The sequence below is a fragment of the Diadema antillarum genome, unplaced genomic scaffold (assembly GCF_040938485.1).
Source record: "Diadema antillarum isolate AM-2024a unplaced genomic scaffold, OU_Dant_1.0 seq00000264_RagTag, whole genome shotgun sequence".
Lineage (NCBI taxonomy): Eukaryota > Metazoa > Echinodermata > Echinoidea > Diadematoida > Diadematidae > Diadema > Diadema antillarum.
In genome coordinates, this window is record NW_027271302.1 from 939,751 (window position 1) to 961,158 (window position 21,408).

At 36.5% G+C, this 21,408-nt stretch overlaps 1 long non-coding RNA gene across 1 annotated transcript; it reads left to right on the plus strand.

The window, feature by feature from the left end:
- The first annotated feature begins 4,838 nt into the window (after window positions 1-4,838).
- LOC139729808 (uncharacterized) lies at window positions 4,839-19,805 on the plus strand. The gene is made up of 3 exons (XR_011710885.1): window positions 4,839-5,000; window positions 18,205-18,246; window positions 19,532-19,805. It is a non-coding gene; the product is annotated as an uncharacterized lncRNA (long non-coding RNA).
- Window positions 19,806-21,408: the final 1,603 nt, after the last annotated feature.

The window sequence follows — 21,408 nt, forward strand, 5'->3', positions numbered from 1 at the left end:
GTCATGAGGCTAATATTTCGGACAGTGATTTGCTGCCATGTCAATGTGTGACAGATATTTCATCATTGAAAACATTACATAGATAATGATGGTTCGTAAAAAAAATTGCGAAATCTTTCTAAATCTTTCTTATTTCTAATTTTCTCAATCTACTCGCTTTATCATCCCGTTTCATCAGTAGGTATATGTTTTTTTTTCTTGCAATATCATTCATATTCACAATTTCCTTGCAAAACATTTTGGCCCATTTTTTTTTCTTTTTCATCAAAACTTTAAACAAACATGAACAGTGAATGAAGATTGGAATACAAAATGTTTATGTGACTGTATGATAAAGGTATAGATTAAAAAGAAAAACTATGTCGAATGTACCTAATTAACTTTGCAGCAAACAAGACTGTGTGATCTTTACCCGAGTAAACAACAAAAACAAATCTAAGCAGCTATTGCTGCTCTTTCAAGAGTGCTATAAAAAGTTGCGTCATATCCCTTTCACATACCCCCTGACCTTTTGCCCAGTATTCTGCGTTGGTTGCCCTCTCTATAATGAGGTTTTTACATTTAGGGTGGTAATTACATTAAGCGTCAATATGTATCACATTAAGAGTTGACATGAATTACATTTAGGATTGTTATTACATTTAGCGTTGAAATGTATTACATTTAGGGTTGTTATTACATTTAGCGTTAAGATGTATTACATTTAGGGTCGATATTACATTTAGGGTTGAAATGTATTACATTTAGGGTTGTTATTACATTTAGGGTTAAGGTGTACTACATTTGGGGTCGATATTACATTTAGGGTTAACATGTATTACATTTAGGGTCGATATTACATTTAGGGTTAAAGAGTATTACATTTAGGGTCGATATTACATTTAGGGTTGACATGTATTACATTTAGGGTCGATATTACATTTAGGGTTGACATGTATTACATTTAGGGTTGTCTCCGGTTATTACATTTAGGGTTAAAATGTATTACATTTAGGGTTTACTCGATTATTACATTTAGCGTTAAAATGTATTACATTTAGGGTTGTTATTACATATAGGGTTAAGGTGTATTACATTTAGCTTTGATATTACATTTAGGGGTTGATACAATCGTAACACTCATAAGCCCTTTTTACACTTGTGTTTCTTAACCCCGGACTTTCTCTGACCCAGGACTATCGTTAGTCCCGTACCAATTTTTTCAGCTTTTTACACTCGCCAATTAGTCCCGTACTATCTCTTGTCCGGGGCTAAGGAGAAAACTGACCTTTTTACACTTATATTTCTTAGCCCCGGACTTTCCAAACCACATGAATATTCATGATTAGGTCCTACGCTGTGTAGTGTACACGTACACGCACGCACCGGCAGCACTTGATTACCTCGTTTCTGATTGGTCAGTGAGGGTCGAACTTCGTCTCCGTCGCTTAGCCCAGGATTATTTTTTCGTTCTGTTTACACTCACTTGCTTGGCACCGCAATTGCGGTGCTAACCCTGCTATTTTGCAGGGCCAGATAGTACCGGACTATCGGTGGGGCTAGCCCACTTTGGCAAAAACGAGTGTAAACAGAAAGTGGGCTAAGGATAGTCCCGTACCAACGGTGGGGCTAAGGCCCCCCTTAGCCCCACCGTTGGTACGGGACTAAGCAAAAATTTACAAGTGTAAAAAGCCCTATACTGTGATCCAAGTATAACGCTGCACGCGCGTTTCTGCACTCTCTCGATGTCATTTATCTGGGAAACTGATAGGCCGCAGAACCACACAACCGCGCAATACTCCACGACAGGGCGAACGAAGGGGCAATAGATGACAATCAGGTCAATCTGTGTATACAGACACTCAACTAAAAACAGTATTTAAGAACACATGTTATTCAACACCAAAAAATAGAGAACGAAACTGACTCATTAACTAAACAAAACTCATAAGTATCCTTGTCATTATTGGCAATCATTTTCAGGCTGTTAGATGGCGTGATTATTCTGGATGTTATTCAGGAATTGTTCATGAAGATGGGTTTATGAGAGCAAGGAAATGTCCTGTGTGACCGACTTAACATATCTAAATAGTCTCAGATGGACTGTCATGAGTTATAACTGATGGTCTTTCTCATCCCAGTATAGTTCTTCATCTGACGAGAGCGGTTTGTGCAGTGCTTCTAAATCAGAGAGCAGACTAGCATGTGCGAATTAGCGTGTGGGAAGCGTGTGGGAAGCTGATGATCCTATATATATATATATATATATATACATATATGTATACATGTACATAGTATATATCTATATCTATCTATATATATATATATATATATATATATATATATATATGTATATAAATTGAAGATGTCACCATACTGAAGAAGATTCGCTCTGAGTGGGCATCAGGTTTATCAACAATAATTACAAGATAAGACACCCCCACCCCTGCTGCATCAAAGAGACAAACTGGGCTACTCCAATGATATTTGTATAGTCATACAGATATAAGGTATCTCTACGAACGAATGGTAACACAGTGTGTTGCTATGCACCTCCTCAACAAACGTACTTCACTTCTTGATTATAACTGATTCCATACAGGAAGTGATCGGCGTATTTCAAGCGCTTTACTGTGAAGTGGTTCATCCGGTTTCATGCCTTTTGCAGAAGAACAAATATCTAGATTAGCAGATGTCTCCTTGATAACCCGCATATAAAAATCCTTCGACTTCCTTTGAAATGATTCTCTAGATAAGAAGGAAGGAAAGGGAGAGCCCCACCCTAAAACCTGAAAGACCCCTGCAAATGGGTGCACGTCACGAGTACGACACTAAGGAGTCATACAGCACACGAACTTGACACTGAAAATAAGGCCATGAGTCTAACTAATACTGGGCAAACAATTAGCCCCACGAGTCCGACACTATATGCAAATAGGCAAAAAGGGCCACTGAGTCCGGCACTATAGGAAAACAAGACCTAGTCTGGCATCCAGACCATCTGCGCATACTACTTTGCTTCCCAGAATACCAACGTCAAAAGAAGTACGACAGAACAGAAGTAGTGTAGGTTCAGCGAGATGGTCGTGCGGCGACGGAGTCGTCGCAGAGGACGCATTTCGTGGAAGGGATTACACAGTTGGAAAAGGTCTCACACACGGTATCATAGGCATTTTCTTGCCCAGAATCGGACTCGTGGGCCTGTTTTTGCCTAAACTGTCAGACTCGTGGCCTTATTTGACTCCGAGTGTCGAGCTCTAGAGAATGTATGACTCTTTGGCTGTAGTTACGTTCAGACGACAAGCCCTAACCTCGAGGTTAGGAAACACCGAGGTTAAGCTCCTGCCCCCTAACTTCGACGTGCGTCCACACGACGAAGCTTAACCTCGAGGTTAGGAAACCTCGAGGTTAAACTCCTGCCCCTTTGAGTTCGTTGATTTTTGTGTCTACACGGTGCTTAACTATACGAGTGGGGACCCCCTGCGGCTCGTGGTTAGAGCGCTAACCCTGAGATATCTCGTGGCCCTTAACATCGAGCTAACCTCTAGGTTAACTACGAGTGCGTCTACACGGTCCCTAACTACGAGCTTAACCTCGAGGTTACCTAACTTAGAGGTTAAGGCTTGTCGTCTGAACGTAACTATTATCACTAATCTCGAGCTCGTAGACCATATGATTCGTGGGATGACCCCTATAAAAAGTGCATGTTCTAATGGTGATATGACTTAGCGAAAGTGAATTGCTCTTTAGTTACTCTGGTAGTCCCAAGATCAATGTATACTTTAATGGTATATATTTGGCCCCCCGTTTGGCTACTATGTGCAATTACCATTGCCATACCATTGCCACCACCGTTGTTATTATTGGTAATTGACTCTAAAAATATGAAATAAAAAAGTAACAAAAATACTTCAACATACATTATGTTAATTCCTTTATACACCAAGACAGTAGGCAGGAATCCCGCCCTCTTAAGAAAGAAGTGCCTGTGGTAGTATAATGAGCCTCATTTACCTTTATATTTGGCTCTATAGTTTTGCAAGATTTTCTATAGTGGGCGCTGCTGATCTTTCAGTCAACATTGTAAATCTACATATCGAGACACGCAACATTTCAGGTGCGGTGCAATTTAAGACATAACTAATGAAATAAAACAAACCAAAAATCAATGCAAAACAAAGCAAAACCGTCTATTGTTTTATCGCGCGCTTGTGAATGTGAAGTGTGTTCAATATTTTTTTTTTCTTTTAATGTGTGTATGTTCATTATTTACGTTTGTTGATTATCAACAAATTCTTTAATGTTGGCGTGGTCAACCTGAGTTTATTTCATTTCAATATCCAAATTCATAATAGATTGATATATCAAATATCATCTATGAAGACTTCATTACCGACGCTTTTGCAAATTTTGCTTTAATGATAATGTTAACAACAGCAGTTTAGGAAGTGGTAGAGTCCCACGGCGCAATTAGGCCTATGTCATTTTCTCTGATTGCAGTACACGTTTAATGATCTAATGTTCGTCGAAGGCGAAGAAGGCACCCAGAAAGAAAGAAAAAGACAAAAAGACAAAAAGACAAACAACAGAAGTAGAAGGAAATAAGAAAATGTGCAAAACCTAAGTTGCATGGCACATGGTCCTTCGATGTGTGGTCATCGAAACGAAAAATAATGACATGTTAACCCGACAATGGCATTCTCACAGATAACTGATAAGTCTCGTACAAGGAAGTATTTACCTTCCATGACTACCCTAAAACATGATGTCTTGATCAAATTTCACATACACGACCTCTGTAAACGCGGGACGGTCATAGACTCCTAACTTTCAATCCCTGCGTTCTTTTTTGACAAGAAGTATAGCAGCTTAAGGACTTTCTTGGAACTTATTGTCACACGAATGTGCTTTCGTCTCACTCGGACCTATTTACCTGGTCACAAAGATGGATCTGACAAGAGAGTGGCAGTGTGTGTGGACTCTCGTCCTTCTTGTCACACTTTTCACCTGTGTCCTGTCACGTGAGTTGGCTGTACATCATACTGCAATGTAAAGATTGCATTATTGCTTCATACATCAGCAGAAATCAACCGTACCTTTTAAAAGTCTAAAGCAATAGAAAAAAAATGAGCTGTGATGAACATCACTTCGTGATGCATCACTATAGTGCAAAGACAGTTAAAGCAGCAACGAACTAAACAAGCAATTATATTACGTTTCGATCAACTCAAAATCCCAGATAGGATGCTGTTCATGGGAGCATGGGCTTACAACAATATCGAGGTCACTTACACATGTTCTGATGACAAATAATTCAAGAATGATATTTTTGCATTCACATCAATAATATAATTCATGTTTCTTTCGATTAAAACACAAAATTGAACTAAATGCTTTGAATCTCAACCGAAAGAAACTCTTCCGAAAATTGTGAGGTAGCTGTTGAGAGACTTTGAAGATAAATCAAGTATAGTATCTTTTTAATAGTATCTCTTTTAATCTCGAGATAGAAAAAAAAATAACGAGCGATATTATAGAAAAAAAAAATCCTTCTTATTATACTTGGTTAAAAAAAGCATCAACCAAACTCTGGTGAAAGTTTCTTTATCGTCGCATGATCAGACAGATTAATATGGGAATTTGCAGTCTTATATTATCCGAATAATGATACCAATCAAAATTAAGACCCACGCCCGTAGCCAGGATTTTTCAAGGGGGGGTGCGGTCACTAAAAAAATGGACCTTCGGTACCAATACCAATGATGACACACACATACACACACACACACACACACACACACACAATTATATATATATATATATATATATATATATATATATATATATTCTTTGGACGACCGAACTACAAAAGTTGTATAAGAATTTGCGCGCGAAGCGCGCCGCAAATTGTGAATTTTGACTGTTTTAATGACGTTTTAAAGTCTCGAGGAAACTTGTATTTTTGTCTGTTGCATGCAATCGCGTTACGGTATTTCATCTAGGAAATAGTAAAAACTCATTTTGCCAGGAAGTTGCAAAGTTTAATTGTGTTCGAGACTCTGCGCGCGTAGCGCGCCGCAAAATTGAGAATAGTGATTTTCCTGGTGTTGTTTTAACTTTTATTTTTTCTATTGTATACCCGCGTTAGCAGGCCTGAAGCCAGGATTTTTAAAGGAAGGGGGGATTGCGTTAATTAACAAAACGGTCCTTTGATACTGTCCCGGGAGGGGTAGCGACAATTAAAAGGTGGACACCATGCTCATACATGGACTTTCAAAATGGCCCCTAAACGAGTAATGATCATATGATTTTTTTTTGGGCCTTAAAAACAAGTATTCCTTAAATGTTTCCTGCACCCTAAAGAAGTACTTCATCATGATTGAACAATATACCATTTTCCCAAATTTCGGCCTTTTTGATACCCTTTGATTATATACGCTCGTACATCACACTTTCCATCTAATCCGTGAGAAAAAACGACCCCTATTACGCGTTTTCTTTAGCGAGTATGGTCACGGTGTCCACCTTTCAGTTGGAGTTTTCCATCCTTACTGTTTGGAAGATGAAACATTCACTTTACTATACAGTATATCAGCCGTTGGTGTGCGAGTTTGTCAAAAACGAAAATAAATAAGAAAATTTTTAAAACAAAATGAATTGTAAATGTGAACCATTTATATTTTGCCTCCTTGAGGTAGGATATTTCCAGCATTTCCGAACTTTCAAATAATCATTTTAGATTTAATAATATTAAAGGTAGTAGATCCGATTCGCAAACATCTCCAATATCAGTCAAATGTCATATTAACCATCATGCTAAGAAGGTTTTCTTTGTGAAATTTGGAGGTCAGTGAAATTCAAAAATCAAACATCCGTTAGCCATTGGAAGAAGTTGAGTGCAAATTCAGACCTCAGGCTTAGTGCTCAGATGTTATCCTATTTGATTTGATCTGTCTTACTGTGCACACTAAGATACATACTGGAATGGTTATTTCTTATTTATTAAAATAATTATAGTACATATATATATTTGGTTACTAGCTGTCTCTAAGCATTTTCGAATTTGGGCTGCAAAGAGATCCACTACCTTTAAGTTAGAAGAGAAATAATTAAATAATGATTAAATAAACAAACAAAAAAGAATGAGTTTCTTTCGTAATACTATCTGACAAACTTTTTACTTTACCATTTTACTTCATAGCTCAGCACTTTCCATTCTCTCTCATACCCTCTTACCCATTACATTTAAATGAAATACAACTAAAATGAGTTTGCGTGCCTGCATAATACTCTTTGGAAATTATAAGTGAGAATGTTCCTAGGTTTTGGCTCACTTTAAAATGAGAACCAATAGAACTGTCACAACATGAGAAAATGTATAAGTAATAATCAACAGTACATTTCCGAATTTGGCCTGCAAAGAGATCCGCTACCTGTAAGTTAGAAAAGAGATTAGTAAATAATGATAAAATAAACAACAAAAAAGAATGAGTTTCTACCGCCGTATCCAGAACAGAGCCTGAAACGGTGCAGGCTCAAGAAATCGTTTGTACTAATACGTCTTGAAGTACTGTGTGATACTGTTGACTCAGACTTCTACAAAGCTGTAAGTAAGAATTTTAACCCAATCCGGCTCATTACCTGTGTTTTTTATGAAAAAGATGAATAAAGAATGTAAATCAAATAACGACGCGTCACAATGCAGTCTAACGCTCTCACAATGTTATCATACATAGGGTTTTTCCCTGACTGTTTTTACTCCGGAGCTCTTGCAATATTCAGGCTTTTGTAATACTATCTGACAAACTTTTTACTTTACCATTTTACTTCATAGCTCAGCATTCTCTATCATACCCTCTTACCCATTACATTTAAATGAAATACAACTAAATTGAGTTTGCGTGCCTGCATAATACTCTTTGGAAATTATAAGTGAGAATGTTCTTAGGTTTTGGCTCACTTCAAAATGAGAACCAATCGAACTGTCACAACATGAGAAAATGTATAACTAATAGAGAACTGGAGTAAGACAGGCCTTTCATTTTGTTTTGTCTCTCGTGATCGTTCGTAAGAAATGCTAATTCATGACCACCTTTTCACAATTTGATTGGAGCATGCATTCATAATGGAAAATAGTTGACATAATAATCTATCCCCAGGCATTATCATGCCAACATGTACTTATATGTACATGTACTATATCTTTGTGAGACATAGATATAAAATGTCTCAGGTTTTCGATTATAGTAATTTCGAGGAAATTTCTTTAATTTTTATCATAATGTAAACTTGAGGCTATTAGATTTTCATCCACTTACCTCTGTTCCTGTGAAAAAATGCAAGTGTCAACCTCAATGTCATCCACGAATCGCACGTACTCGGGCGGCCAGTGGAAAAAAAAAAAAAAAAACACCGGTCACACGCGCCAAGGGCCATGGCATGCAGTGCCAATATAATAATAGCTCGCACAAATTGATACATAACATTTGTGTTTGTGTGCATGGGGACGATCCGATGGTTCATACAACAAAAGGGTTTCGTACAATTATTTTTAACATTGTTGAACGTACTCTTCCACATTTACGTAGCATATAATGTGCCTTTATATTTATTTGGATTGTTATCTTGAGAATTGCTAAAAACCGTTATTATGAAAAAGTGGACCTTTCAGAATTTGGGGGGGGGGGGGGGGGGTGCGTACGCACCCGACGCACCCCCCCTGGCTACGGGCCTGAGACCCAAGTACATTATTATGACACCTTGCGACGATTGCAATTTACAGTCGGTGGTGTCATTTCCGACATGCTCTATTCAGTTGTGTGTTGAGCGGCTATCTCCATGGTTACTACAATAACAGTAAATTGCAATAGTTATCATCATGAAGTACTTTTGACAAACAAACAAATTTGAGGAAGAGATAAAGAATATCATCGCCTGAGGTTTGTATTGACCCGTCACATACCATTGTTCACCTATTTATGCTTTGGTGATGAGATGAAAGGATGAAATAGTTTTCTTTGTGTCAAATTATAGTTTTAAAGCTCTCATGCATCAGCAGTTATGACTTTCTAAGCGGAATGACCGATGCAAAATCCCCAAAACAATCTCCTACAATACAAAACAAAACAAAACACGAAGTCTTGTTCATGCAAACTCTAGGCGGTATTCACCACACATGATCAAACATTCAAGATAGAATATGACACTTCATTTTCAAAGCAATTCTGATAAACCAATCAAACAGAGCATTACCGTTTGAGTAATATCAGAAAATGAAGATATAAAACGTTGTGGATCACGAATTTCCATGTGTTTTCACGTCAACTGTGATGTTGGTTGAAGATTGACAATAGTATTGCAAATTACTTGCGGTATAAAGGTAATGACATAAAAACTCTATCATTGGTTTGTTCAAAGGGGCATTACAAAAATCTTGTCTTTGGTCGACGTGTAGTTTATAACAATCACAGTCCTCCTTCTTGAAACTCATCATTCAGAAATACCGGGTATACAATTATTATTATTATTATTTGTTTGTATGTCACGACCAGGTGAATTCCTTATCACCTAATGTCAAGTACACATTGCATTTAAATCTGCCTAGGCATCACTTTTTCATGGTTTATCGTTAAAAAAAACCAAACAAACAATGCCCGATTGTAATGATGTTCGTATCTTTCATCATTATTTGTTTTTGTTTTTTTGCTTGACTCTACTCTTGAAAACCATATACATGTTCTTCTCTCTCTAATACTTTGCTTTAGCCTTCCCAAAGTTTGGTAGATGTCCCATCAATCATTGCTAAATTCTATTAGTCGAAAACACTTATTCCAAATCGAAAAAAATAAACGAATTGAAAAAAAAAAACATGATGCAGTATTTTCCACGTGACAGTTAGGGCAAGGAACCTCCGCGAATAACTCGACTGAATAGTGCAAACCTCTTAATCGCCCTTTCAGGCTTGTAATATCAAATTACAACAGTATCAACCCCTTTCTTTATACATTCTCCTGCGCAGAATTACTGTCGTATTGTTAATGGTGACTATAGTGACAATGTAAATACTCAAGGGGCTTTATTTAGGTAGGATTAGCCATGAGTGCTTTTGGAGTATTTTGTCTTCTTCAAGGAGTTTATGGAGATGGATCGTTTATGTAATCAAGGGGTAATTATTCTACAATTTTGGTACATCAACTGTGATCTTATCACCATATATGAATTTCTGCTTATTAGGTATTACAGCTGAGTTGAAGGTTGTGATTGGAAGATCTAGATTTTCTACTAAGGGTGTATAATAGATATATGCCGTGGAGACTACTTTTAGGTAAATATACTCAGAAAAGTATTTTAAAGATCATACGCTGTGCAGCTAGTGAGAATAATAAAGAAGAGAGGGCATTTGTTCGTGTTCGTTCGGTTATACTTAGCTCCCTCTTGGAGACATTTTTTCTTTCTTTTCCGATGAGCTGTCCTGCTATGTGCAGGCATTTTTCATTTGAGCTTCCTCGTGGGTACATTTAATTAGCATAGGTTTAAATACTAACGCTTGATCTGTTTACAATGACAATATCGCTTGATTTCATAACAGAACTGCCTGGGGCAAATTATTTGTCAATCGGGCCCCATTTATATCTTTTTTTTCTGTTTTTCCCCATTAACAACAACAACAACAATGATAATAATAACGATGATAAATGCATTTATTTACTTATTTATTTATTCATTCAGTCTTCCGTAAAAACAGGGTGGTGTCATCAGAGCCAAAAGGCCTGCTTTCAAAAAGAACCCTGTTAACATAGATTTTACCATCACATATCGGAACATATACACTGTATTTGCAAAAGTGTAAACAAAAAGTAATTACGACAAAACCAAAATATACCAAGTCAAACACAATAAAAACTAAATAGGAAAAAACAAACAAACAAACAGAAACAATTAAACTAAGCTCATAACAGAACAAGATAGTACATAACAAGACAGGGTAACCTGACCAACGTGCCACATAACAGTTGTGGCTTCAGTTGGTGCGCAAAACTATGTGAAGAATAAATCAGAATTTGCGTTCCGTCTGCACTTAGAAGTTAATTGATTGTATTTGGGTCTTAAAAGAGATGAGTGTTGCTGCCGTTCGAATATGGGTTGGGAGTTTGTTGTAAATACTGGGTGCTATGAAAGAAAAGAATCGTGTTTTTTTTTAATTCGATGTTGGGCTTTGGAATGAACAGTGGATTCAGAGTAGAATGACGGGTGACATAATATATAGGACGTTTTGTGGCAAGATCACTCAGGTAATACGGCGCTAAGTCATTAAGTATCTTGAAAACAAAAATACAAGACTGGTAGTTGATTCTACTGTCGAAACTAACTTTGCCACCCACGTCTATTCAAAAGAGTTTCTTTGGTAGTTGAGTAATCCGCATTTAGAACCAGTCTTGCATAGCTGTTCAGAGTTCGTTGTAATTTGACAAGGTCTGCTTTGTTACACTTTCCCCAAACCACCGAGCAATAATCTATGTGAGGTAGGATAAATGAGTAATGTAGCTGTACCAGAATTGTTTCTATTAGAAAAGACTTTATCCTCCTGATACATGCTACTGCTCGATTAACTTTTCTAATTATATTAGATACATGTAATGACCGGTTTAAACTCTGATCAAGATTTACATCAAGATACTTAATATTTGTAACATTTTCAAGGTGATCTTCTTCGTGAGTAATTCTTATGATCTGATTTCAAATCTTACGATTCGTTCTAAAAACCATAACTTTTGTATTTTTGGCATTGATTTTCATTTGATTGATTCTGAACCATTCACGCAATAAATTGTATTCCTTTTGCAGAGTCATTTGAATACTTAGAATATTTTTCCTTGCAAAATAATGCCGTGTCGTCTGTGTAAAGGGTGATTTTAGGTTGGTTTTCAAAAGATAAATTACACATATCATTGATAAATAGATAGAAAAATAAGGGCCCCAGAATGGAGCCTTGGGGGACACCACAATAAACCTTCTTAAAAGCACTCTGGGCACCTTGAAAAGAAACACACTGCTGTCTGTTACAAAGATAAGATGAAAACCATTGTAGTTCGGTTGTTTTTATTCCATAGTAAGGCATTTTTGATAAAAGGATTTCGTGCGATATGATATTAAAGGTCTTTTCTAGGACTAAAAAAAAAAATCGCATCTGTTATAAGGCCAAAATCAAGGTTACTCAACAAAAAATCAGTAATTTCAATCAAACATGTGGCCGTTGAATGCTTTGGACAAAAACCTGATTGCCTCTGCGATAGCAATTTATTTTCTTGCAAGTACTCGTAAAGTTGTATCTGGACCGCCCTTTCAAGAATCTTTGACATACAAGATAATAGAGATATCGGGCGAAAGTTGCCCAGTTCACTTGTATCACCACCTTTTGGTACAGGAACAATCTTGGCATTTTTAAAATCACCCGGGAATTGCCCAGAGTTTAAAGATTTGTTTGAGATATATGTTAGAGGTTCCGCGATGTACGTAGCTGCGGATTTCAATAGCCTTGGATGTAAGTCATCTAAACCGGCAGCTTTTTTTACGTCTATTTTTTGTGATTCTTTTTTGACAAACTCCATTTCAATTTCTTTGAATTTGAAAGTTGATTTCACTTGTGACAATGTATTCATATAGTTAAAACACTTTTCGGATCGAGTGAAACCATTTCCGACATTAACGAACACCTGATTAAACGCTTCAGCGATTGAACACTTATCTAAAATAATGTCATTGCCTATTCTGATATTCGAATCGATTGTAGCTTTTTTCTTCGGCAATAAATCTTTCAGCACTTTCCACGAGTTCTGCATATTGCTGTCGCATTGTCGAACCTGGTATAAGAATATTCCTTCTTAAGTTTCTTATTCAAATTATTAGCTTTGTTTCTAAGATGTTTCTATTTGTCCCAGATTACGTTCAGATGACTTACATCCTCATGACATGGTGTTTGACCTTTCTCAGACGATTTTCTTTTCAGTTCAGTGAACTTTCTCTTATGGTAATCACGGTCTCTGGCTATTGCTAGATAGTCATTAGTGATCCATGGGGCACCTCTTAACTTCTTTCGAACAGAGACAAGGGCAGAAAAGGTTTCTTTAAATTTTGCAGAGCTCCCTTTCACATCGTCACTCACAGTAACAAGACGATCCCATTGAACATGTGAAAGGTCATTAAGAAAATCTTCTTCGACAAAGTATCTGAACGATCTGAATGAAAAACATTCAGGCTGGGATTTTGATGGTCTGCACCTGAAAATTGTATACACAAGGGAGCTGTCACTAAATCCAACAGAATCTGTCCCAGATTTCTTTGTAATCTCCACCATTGAGTCTGACACACAAATAACATCGTTCAATGTGGAGCTATAGGGGGTTGTTCGAGTTGGCTCCTTAATGAGCTGCGTAAAGGTTGAACACTGAACACAATTCGTTGACCTTGTTTGACAAAGAACTTTTTGCAAACATGTTGCAATTTAAGTCTCCAAGGATAAGAACGTTATCAGAGAAAGAAAAAAAAAACTTGCTCAAGATTCGATTCCAAACTACTGAAAAAAGTCGAACAAGGAAATCCGGTTTGCGATATATAACACCAAGGAAAAATGACATATAATTTTCAACTTTGATTTCTAACCTCAATATTTCCAAATCATTATTTTCACGATCTTTACGTCTAACGTTTGACATGTTTTCTCTTAAATAACACGCTACTCCACCGCTATGGTTATCTCGATCTCTCCTTTCCAGAATATAACCAGAAATCTCTAAAATACTTGAATATTAATGGAATCATCAATCCATGTTTCGGAAAGTGTAAACAGATCAACTGATTCTTTCTCAATGTAATTATCCACGTCCTCCTTTTTATTCCGTATACTTCGAACATTAAGACGGGCAATTAACAGACCATTACTATTCATACTGTTAAGTTGAAAATGATTTCCAGGCAACTAAACATCATTTTCGGGCTCTGTAACTTTGTCTAATTCTGGGGAAGCCGTTTCAGGAGATTTCAGATCTTGCTCGAAAAATGGCAACTCTTCGAAAATACATATAGAACCTGTCCAGTTTTCAAAACATTAATTTTTGTTAGCGTACTGAGCTTCAGTTATACCGGCACGGTTACAGCTCGTTATTCCGAAGGTTCGTAATTCTGAAGGTTTTTTAGTCCAAATGTTTTTTGGTCCGAAGGTTCGTTATTCCGAAGATTCGTTATTCTGAAGATTCGTTATTCCGAAGGTTCGTTAATCCGAAAATGTGATGAGGTATATTATTCCGAAGATTCATAAATCCGAAAGTGAAATAAGGTTGGTTATTTAGAAGGTTCGTTAATCCGAAAATGAAACAAAGCTCGTTATTCCGAAGGTTTGTTACGGACCCTATGTCATTTCGGATCAACAACCTTCGGAATAACGAACCCTATTTCATTTTCGGATTACCGAACCTTCGGAATAATGAACCCTATTTCATTTTCGGATAAACGAGCCTTCGGAATAGCGAGCCCTATTTCATTTTCGGATTAACGAACCTTCGGATTAACGAACCTTCGGAATAACGCCACAAATGTTCGGATTAACGAAACCTTTTTCATTTTCGGATTAACCTCTAGGTATAGGGAATTTGTGTGTTTCGGATTAACGAACCTTCGGAATAAGGAATCTTCGGAATAACGAACCTTCGGAATAACGAACAGCACCCGAACCGGCACATACAATATGAACCCACTTGTTATGCACACTGTATGTACAGAGCAATGCTTTCTTATTACATTTTACTGGTGTTTTACAGCATACACATGGGAACTACTGGCATAAATTGATGTATCATAGGTCATCAAACACCTCAAACATTAAAAGAATGAAACAAACATATAATCAAGCAAATAACAAAAATGTATGATTCAAAGGTATTGCACAAAATTTACTCACGTAAGTTTAATGATGATAATACTAATAATGATACTACTACTACTACTACTACTACTACTAAAATGATTATGATAATAATAATAATCATTATAACAACAATAACAATAAAGATCATAATCATTATCATAACAACAACAAAGGGTAAGTGATAATTTCTCAAACACAAACCCGTAGCATAGTTTTGCAGTTTTGCACTTTGGACGATTTTTATGAGAATTAAAAAGACATTTAACATATATAAGTCCAGCGCAGTGTTAGGCAAAAAATAAAATGAAATAAACAAAAAATAAAAAATAAAAATAAGGCTTACTCATGCCCCTTTCATCAGTTCACAAGCAAACAAGCAAAAAAAAAAAACCAAAAAAAAAAAACACGCACACACACGAGCAAACAAAAAACAAAACAAAAACAAAAACAAACAAAAAACAAAAACAAACAGACAAATAAACAAAACGGTAGCGCCGGCCGGACGGCCGGCCGCCCTGTAATAGGGATGAAAAGTCAATTACTGCATAGTTAAGTCTGGAGAGAATGTGTGACATGGTGACAGAAGAATAGTTTAAACCATAAATCTACTGATTCTAGATAATTTATCTTCATATATGAAATGTCACAGACGTTTAATAATGTACTAATGTGTTCTGACTTAGCTACGTTATACCTTAAAAAAGAATCCAAAATCCCTTTGATTTTACAATGGACTGCTTATCAACTGACAGTGTCAAATACTACAGGTCTTTTTTGTCGTCATATTTTAGCGATGCCAACAACAGAAGAATTGAATATCGAACATTCTGATTATTGATTATATTATAATAGATAGCTTCGCCCCAATCTAAGTTTTGATAATCATGGATATAGGCATGTCGGTGTTAAGAAATGAATGTGAAGTACGTATTGACTATTTTTGAAGGCAATTAAATCTATTGACGTGGATTACTGTACGGAATTATAGACTATTATTATAGCAATCTGTACCAAACGAATGCCAATACATTACTTTCTGTTCATTTTGTAATTTTGTGATCGGTAGGAGGTAATGAAATAGCTTGACATATTTTTAGTACGCGAATATGTTTGGAACTATAGTATACATGGTGGAAATCTATAAAAAGACATGTAACAATTCTACCATAATTAGTTACTCTTAGCGAATGATTGAGTGCCTTTTCCGATATTCAATCCATGGTAAGAGCATGACAAAGTCTGTGGCCCGTTGCATAAAACTTACCATTGAATTTCAATGGTAACTACCGTCAAAATTAGTCGTCACAGCCAATCAGCATCAAGGATTATAAAATTTACCGCTAATTTGAAGACTTGCCGCTAGAAAGAAGCGGTAAGTCCAGCGGTAAGGGTTTTATGCAACAGGACCCTGATCTCCGAAGAGACATGAAACTACGCTAGCCAAACCACTGGGAGTCATTTTGCTCCTGTCCTGTGTATGAGGTGTATTGTATGTGGCCATTGGCGAGACAGTTTTGTTAAACACAAGTGATAGAAAGACTCTCATACAAGTATCATGCGAAATGTAACTATAGATAACCATCTCGTAATCAATTGTATGGACGCATGGTATGTTTCTTATTTGCCCTGTACTTCATACCGGTTACAAACTTTTTGTCTTATAGTTTTGACACTTAAGAGGCATAATCACGTTTCTTTCTTTAACGACTAACCCCATTATACCGAAAGGAAGATTACTTTGTCACAGCGGTTTTGAAAGGAAAAGCAATATATCATCCTTGAGGGAATGATTAAGGAACGTTCATGTCATAAATGGTGGCACATGAAGTAGACTATTGGTGGATAATCCACGCCATTCTCAACGTCATCAAAGCCTGGCAAACTTCTTCCGGGAAACAGTCGAACTGAGTAATATCTTTTCTCATTAAACTCGTGTGAAACCTCACGAACTGTAGTGAGATCAAGCAAGTAGTTGGAACGTTTTTACCAAATCAAATATTTCCAGAATCCTCTAATAGTATTGCTTGTAATGTATTCTGAAATGTGATATTTTACAGAGAGGGTTTTTCCTTCATAATCAACACTCTCTTACAGTGTAATGAAAAAGCTGACTGAAAAAACAACAACAGAGGCTGCTTGACATCTGTATACTTTCTATGATTTTCGATGGCAAGAGTTTGGATGAATTCCATCTGTTACAAGGGTTAAATCAGTTGAATTCATGACAAAATTGTAAGTATTCCATGGTAGACAATCTATGCAATAAATCAGTTAACTAATTCCAGCTCGATGTAGACTTACTTTGGCAATGTTATCAGAAGGATAATGATAATGATGATAATAATAATGATGATAACAACAATAATAATGATAACTATGATAATAGTATTAGTAGTAGTAATAACAATAATGATAATAACAGTGGTAATAATAATAATAAAAATAATAATAACGATAACAATGATGACAATAATAATAATAATTAATACAGTGCTTATATAGTGCATATCACTACCGTCTCTACGCGCTTTAAAGGAGAGGGTTGAAAAATGGAAAAAGGAAATGTACTGTATGTACCGGAGATGTTGCAGTTTGCAAAACCAAAACTCATACATAATAATTTTTAAAACATAAATGTCTTGAGAAGAATTTTGAACTTTAACACTCCTTCCTTTACATAACTTCCTTTACATAACAAGGAACAGTGTCCCACAGTGAAGGAGCAGCATGAGCAAAGGATAATGTGTGAGAATGCAAAATTTCATTTTGATTAATTATTCAGGCTATAAGCTATTAGCAAGACTACAGTATGATCTTTAGGCACTTTTAATATAACCCGGTACCTTGGCTGATCTAGGTTAATTTGAGGTCACAAACGCCTGTCTATTTTTTCAGATCTGAGAGGGAAGGATAAATGTCATGATTGCTGGTTTCCGCTTGTGTTTCCGAATGTTCGTTATGTTCTGATGAACGAAATCTATTTCATTTTCGGATGAATAAATTCCGCCCGAAGTACCCGACTTTTTATATGTGGAATAGCAATCGGAATAACAATCATTAACTGATTTATTCATGTAGTCAATTTAGTTTGGGAAAGTCAGTGATTATTGTCACTTTCATTTTAGACAAAGGTCGTCGATATCGATCCGCACAATGACAATTATATCAATTGCAGACACGGGTTGAAATAGTCTAATTTAGTATGATTAATTAAATAACAATCACAATCATACTATTATTCAGTACTTCAAGTTACCTGAATAAATCTCGATTCCAGTGTCTTACTCTTTATTTTGCATTAATAGGAAATTCCGCACACAGGCGACGTCAAGGAGGATGCATTCAAAGTAAGTAATCAGAATGGCAATTGGTGTTCCCGTTTCTTTCCCTTTTCTTTCAACTAGTTTAAGAAAAGCAACAATCCTTTTAAATAAAGTAACTAACAATTACTATTCGGGCGCCCACTCCCAGCGAAGTTTTTTTTCCTGCAGTGGTATGAAAATCACATCATTATACAGAACAAAAACCCCAAAGTGTATATTTGAGCAAATTGGTAATGAATCTATTTATTTTATTCATTCATTCAATTGTTCTTTTTTTTCATTTTCAGCGGAATATATTTTAAAGGAGTTGAATGCATCAATTACAGCACAATGATTGTATGATAAAGGAAAAATATTCAAAGCATACGGAAATGCTGGAAATGAGGAGTGCTAAAAAGCAATTCTTATAAGGTGCATTTCCCCCCACATCGTAATAGAACAAATTACATGATTGATGTACTGTCGTAAATAAAAAGTGGACTTACGAAACAAACTTTGACACAGAAACCCAACCAACCCGAAACAAACACCCTAAAACAAAATTCCTATCCACTAAGTCGCCGACATGCAGTACAGAAAGAAAAGAGAAACAGAGAGAGAGAGAGAGAGAGAGAGAGAAATAATTACGCCGGGCATGAAGACTTAAGATTAGAGGACTATAACAAGAGTAAACTTAATGCATGGTCAGAGGCACTACTCAGTAATAGATGCTTGATTTTAAGAGAAAATGACATTTGATAATCCGGTTTATGTGCAACTAATACAGGATCAGCATGATTTTACAATTTCATAATGTTGATATACAAGACTTTGATATGGTGATGAGACTCATTTATGTGAATAATCAAAAATTTTCTGCAAATTTAATTTGAAGCACTTAAACTTGGGGACGGTTTTAAATTATTACAGAGATTGTTCCAATATTTAGGTTAGCAAACGTAAATATAGATTGTATGAAAGTACTCCTATAGTTTAAGGCAAATGAAATTCATTAAATTGACGAATTATAGATGTGGGGAAGGAGCGGATTTACCAAAGGATGCTATACGGTTAGGGCAAGGCGGTAATGAATCTGCACATGCTAATATATTATGAGTTTACATTAGCAAATTTCTATTACAAGTGAAATGAGTATGACGTTTTTCTTGCTTATAGTACTGTATGGAAGCCATCGTTGATACACGAAACAATTAACAAAATCACTCAATTTTGAAAATTATGGTTTGTTAGCTGATAATTAGAATCTTACATGAAACGCCAAGTTTGACTTGGAATACAGCTAAATAGAGATATTTCATATTCTGTTCAGTTAATGATCCACCTGACCATCTGACGTCAGCTGCAGCAACAGTCTCCTGGACGGTTAGCGATCATTGGCGGTGTCCCTACTATTACACTAGTACTCTAAGTGTGTATTACAAAGTCGCTTCGACAGATCTTTGCCCACGTGAACGTCTTTTGTTATCTGGATGGACTGAGCTCACTACAAATTATAATCAAAGGAGTGTAAACTTGAGCGACTTGAAGCCACTTACTACATACGATGTCAAGGTGATGATCTCCTCCTACAGTCGGAGTATAGAATCACGCATGTCTTTCACCACAGAGGCATGTGCGCATGGTAAGCTAAACAGTAGTCCGTCTCGTGACTTGCATCCGATCAACTGTAGCCTTTAGAGTTACTATTCATTTGAATGCACCATTTCGTCTGTAGGTTGGACCTGGTCTATAGTTGTTACACGGATAATTTGTTATAGCAGATACGATAATTTTCTCAAAATCTGTAGCTTCATTTCACATCAAAACATCATAATCCAACAGTTTCTGTGTGCAAAATTTGGTCATGCCTGAACATCATAATTTATATTTAAGTAGAAGTTATGCCCCAGTCACACAGTGCTTTACGATGGATTACGTCCGCCGCGGATAGATACGAATGAGTGGACGCAGGGGACGCAGCGTGGACGCAGGCATCCGCAGGGACATATGTAGACGTAACTGTCCGTAACTCATCCGTAAAGAAACGCAAAATGACGTCGCCGAACCTGCGAAATTTTGAAATGTTCAAAATTTCGCAGAGGGACGCCACGGACGCAAACTTACGCAAGTAACCGTAACCAAACGTAACTATCCGTAACTGAACGTAACTACCCGTGGCTTGGACGCAGACCATCCGCAAAAAAATTACTTTCCGTCCGTTTGCATTCGCTTACGTCCACCGTAAGTATCCGAAATTAACCGCAAGTTAACGTATCACAACAGTTTCGTCTGCTTACGGATATTTACGGACAGCTACGGATGTTGCCGACAATTACGTCCTTCGACGTTTTCCGTTTTCCACTCGCATGGGAACACAGAGACTCGTGGGAAGGCACACACTCCTGTTGCCAAGCTGCAGCGCCTTTACCTGAAGGAATGCTACAACACAGTCGGAGCGGTGGAGAGGCAGAACTGCATGGTCAAATTATGAAATTTCTCCCACATACTGGTCATTTTAAGTGGCACCCATATACCATGTATACTCATGACATCGGTTAACTCTTGGTGCTGAACTTTTTTTCTTGTACTCTTCGAATGTATATTTTTCGAAAAAAGCAATATTTTGGGTAGGGGATGGGGTGATAGCATTCTATTCACTTTTCTGGCCGGGGAAGGTGTGGGACAGGGGCAACTATATAAAATGAGAACGAATTTAGTATTTCTCTATAGTCTTACCCATGCACTTTACGCTCCATCGAATGTGTATAACATTTTTTTGTGATAATAATAATAATAATAATAATAATAATAATAATAATAATGATAATAATGATAATAATATTAATAATAAAGGGCATTTATATTGCGCAGATACTATAATAATATACTCTACTGCGCATTACAAAATGACATGCATACAAGAAATTCAAACAGAAAATACACTACTTCAAGAGATGACTTGATATTGTATTTGGGTGTGGGAGGGGTGTTTGAAAGTTTTGATGGGTTTTTTTTCTGTAAATTTAATAAGCATTGCTTTACCATAAATATCTCCTTAACATAACCCAGTAAGTCATGAATATCACTGAACAACGACAGCGTAACCACAGTTTGTCTATTCCATGACTGCAAGTAATATTTTCTTACTCTAATGTTTAACTTTTCGATCTATATTGTATTTTATTTGTGGTATAGTGATGTTATAAT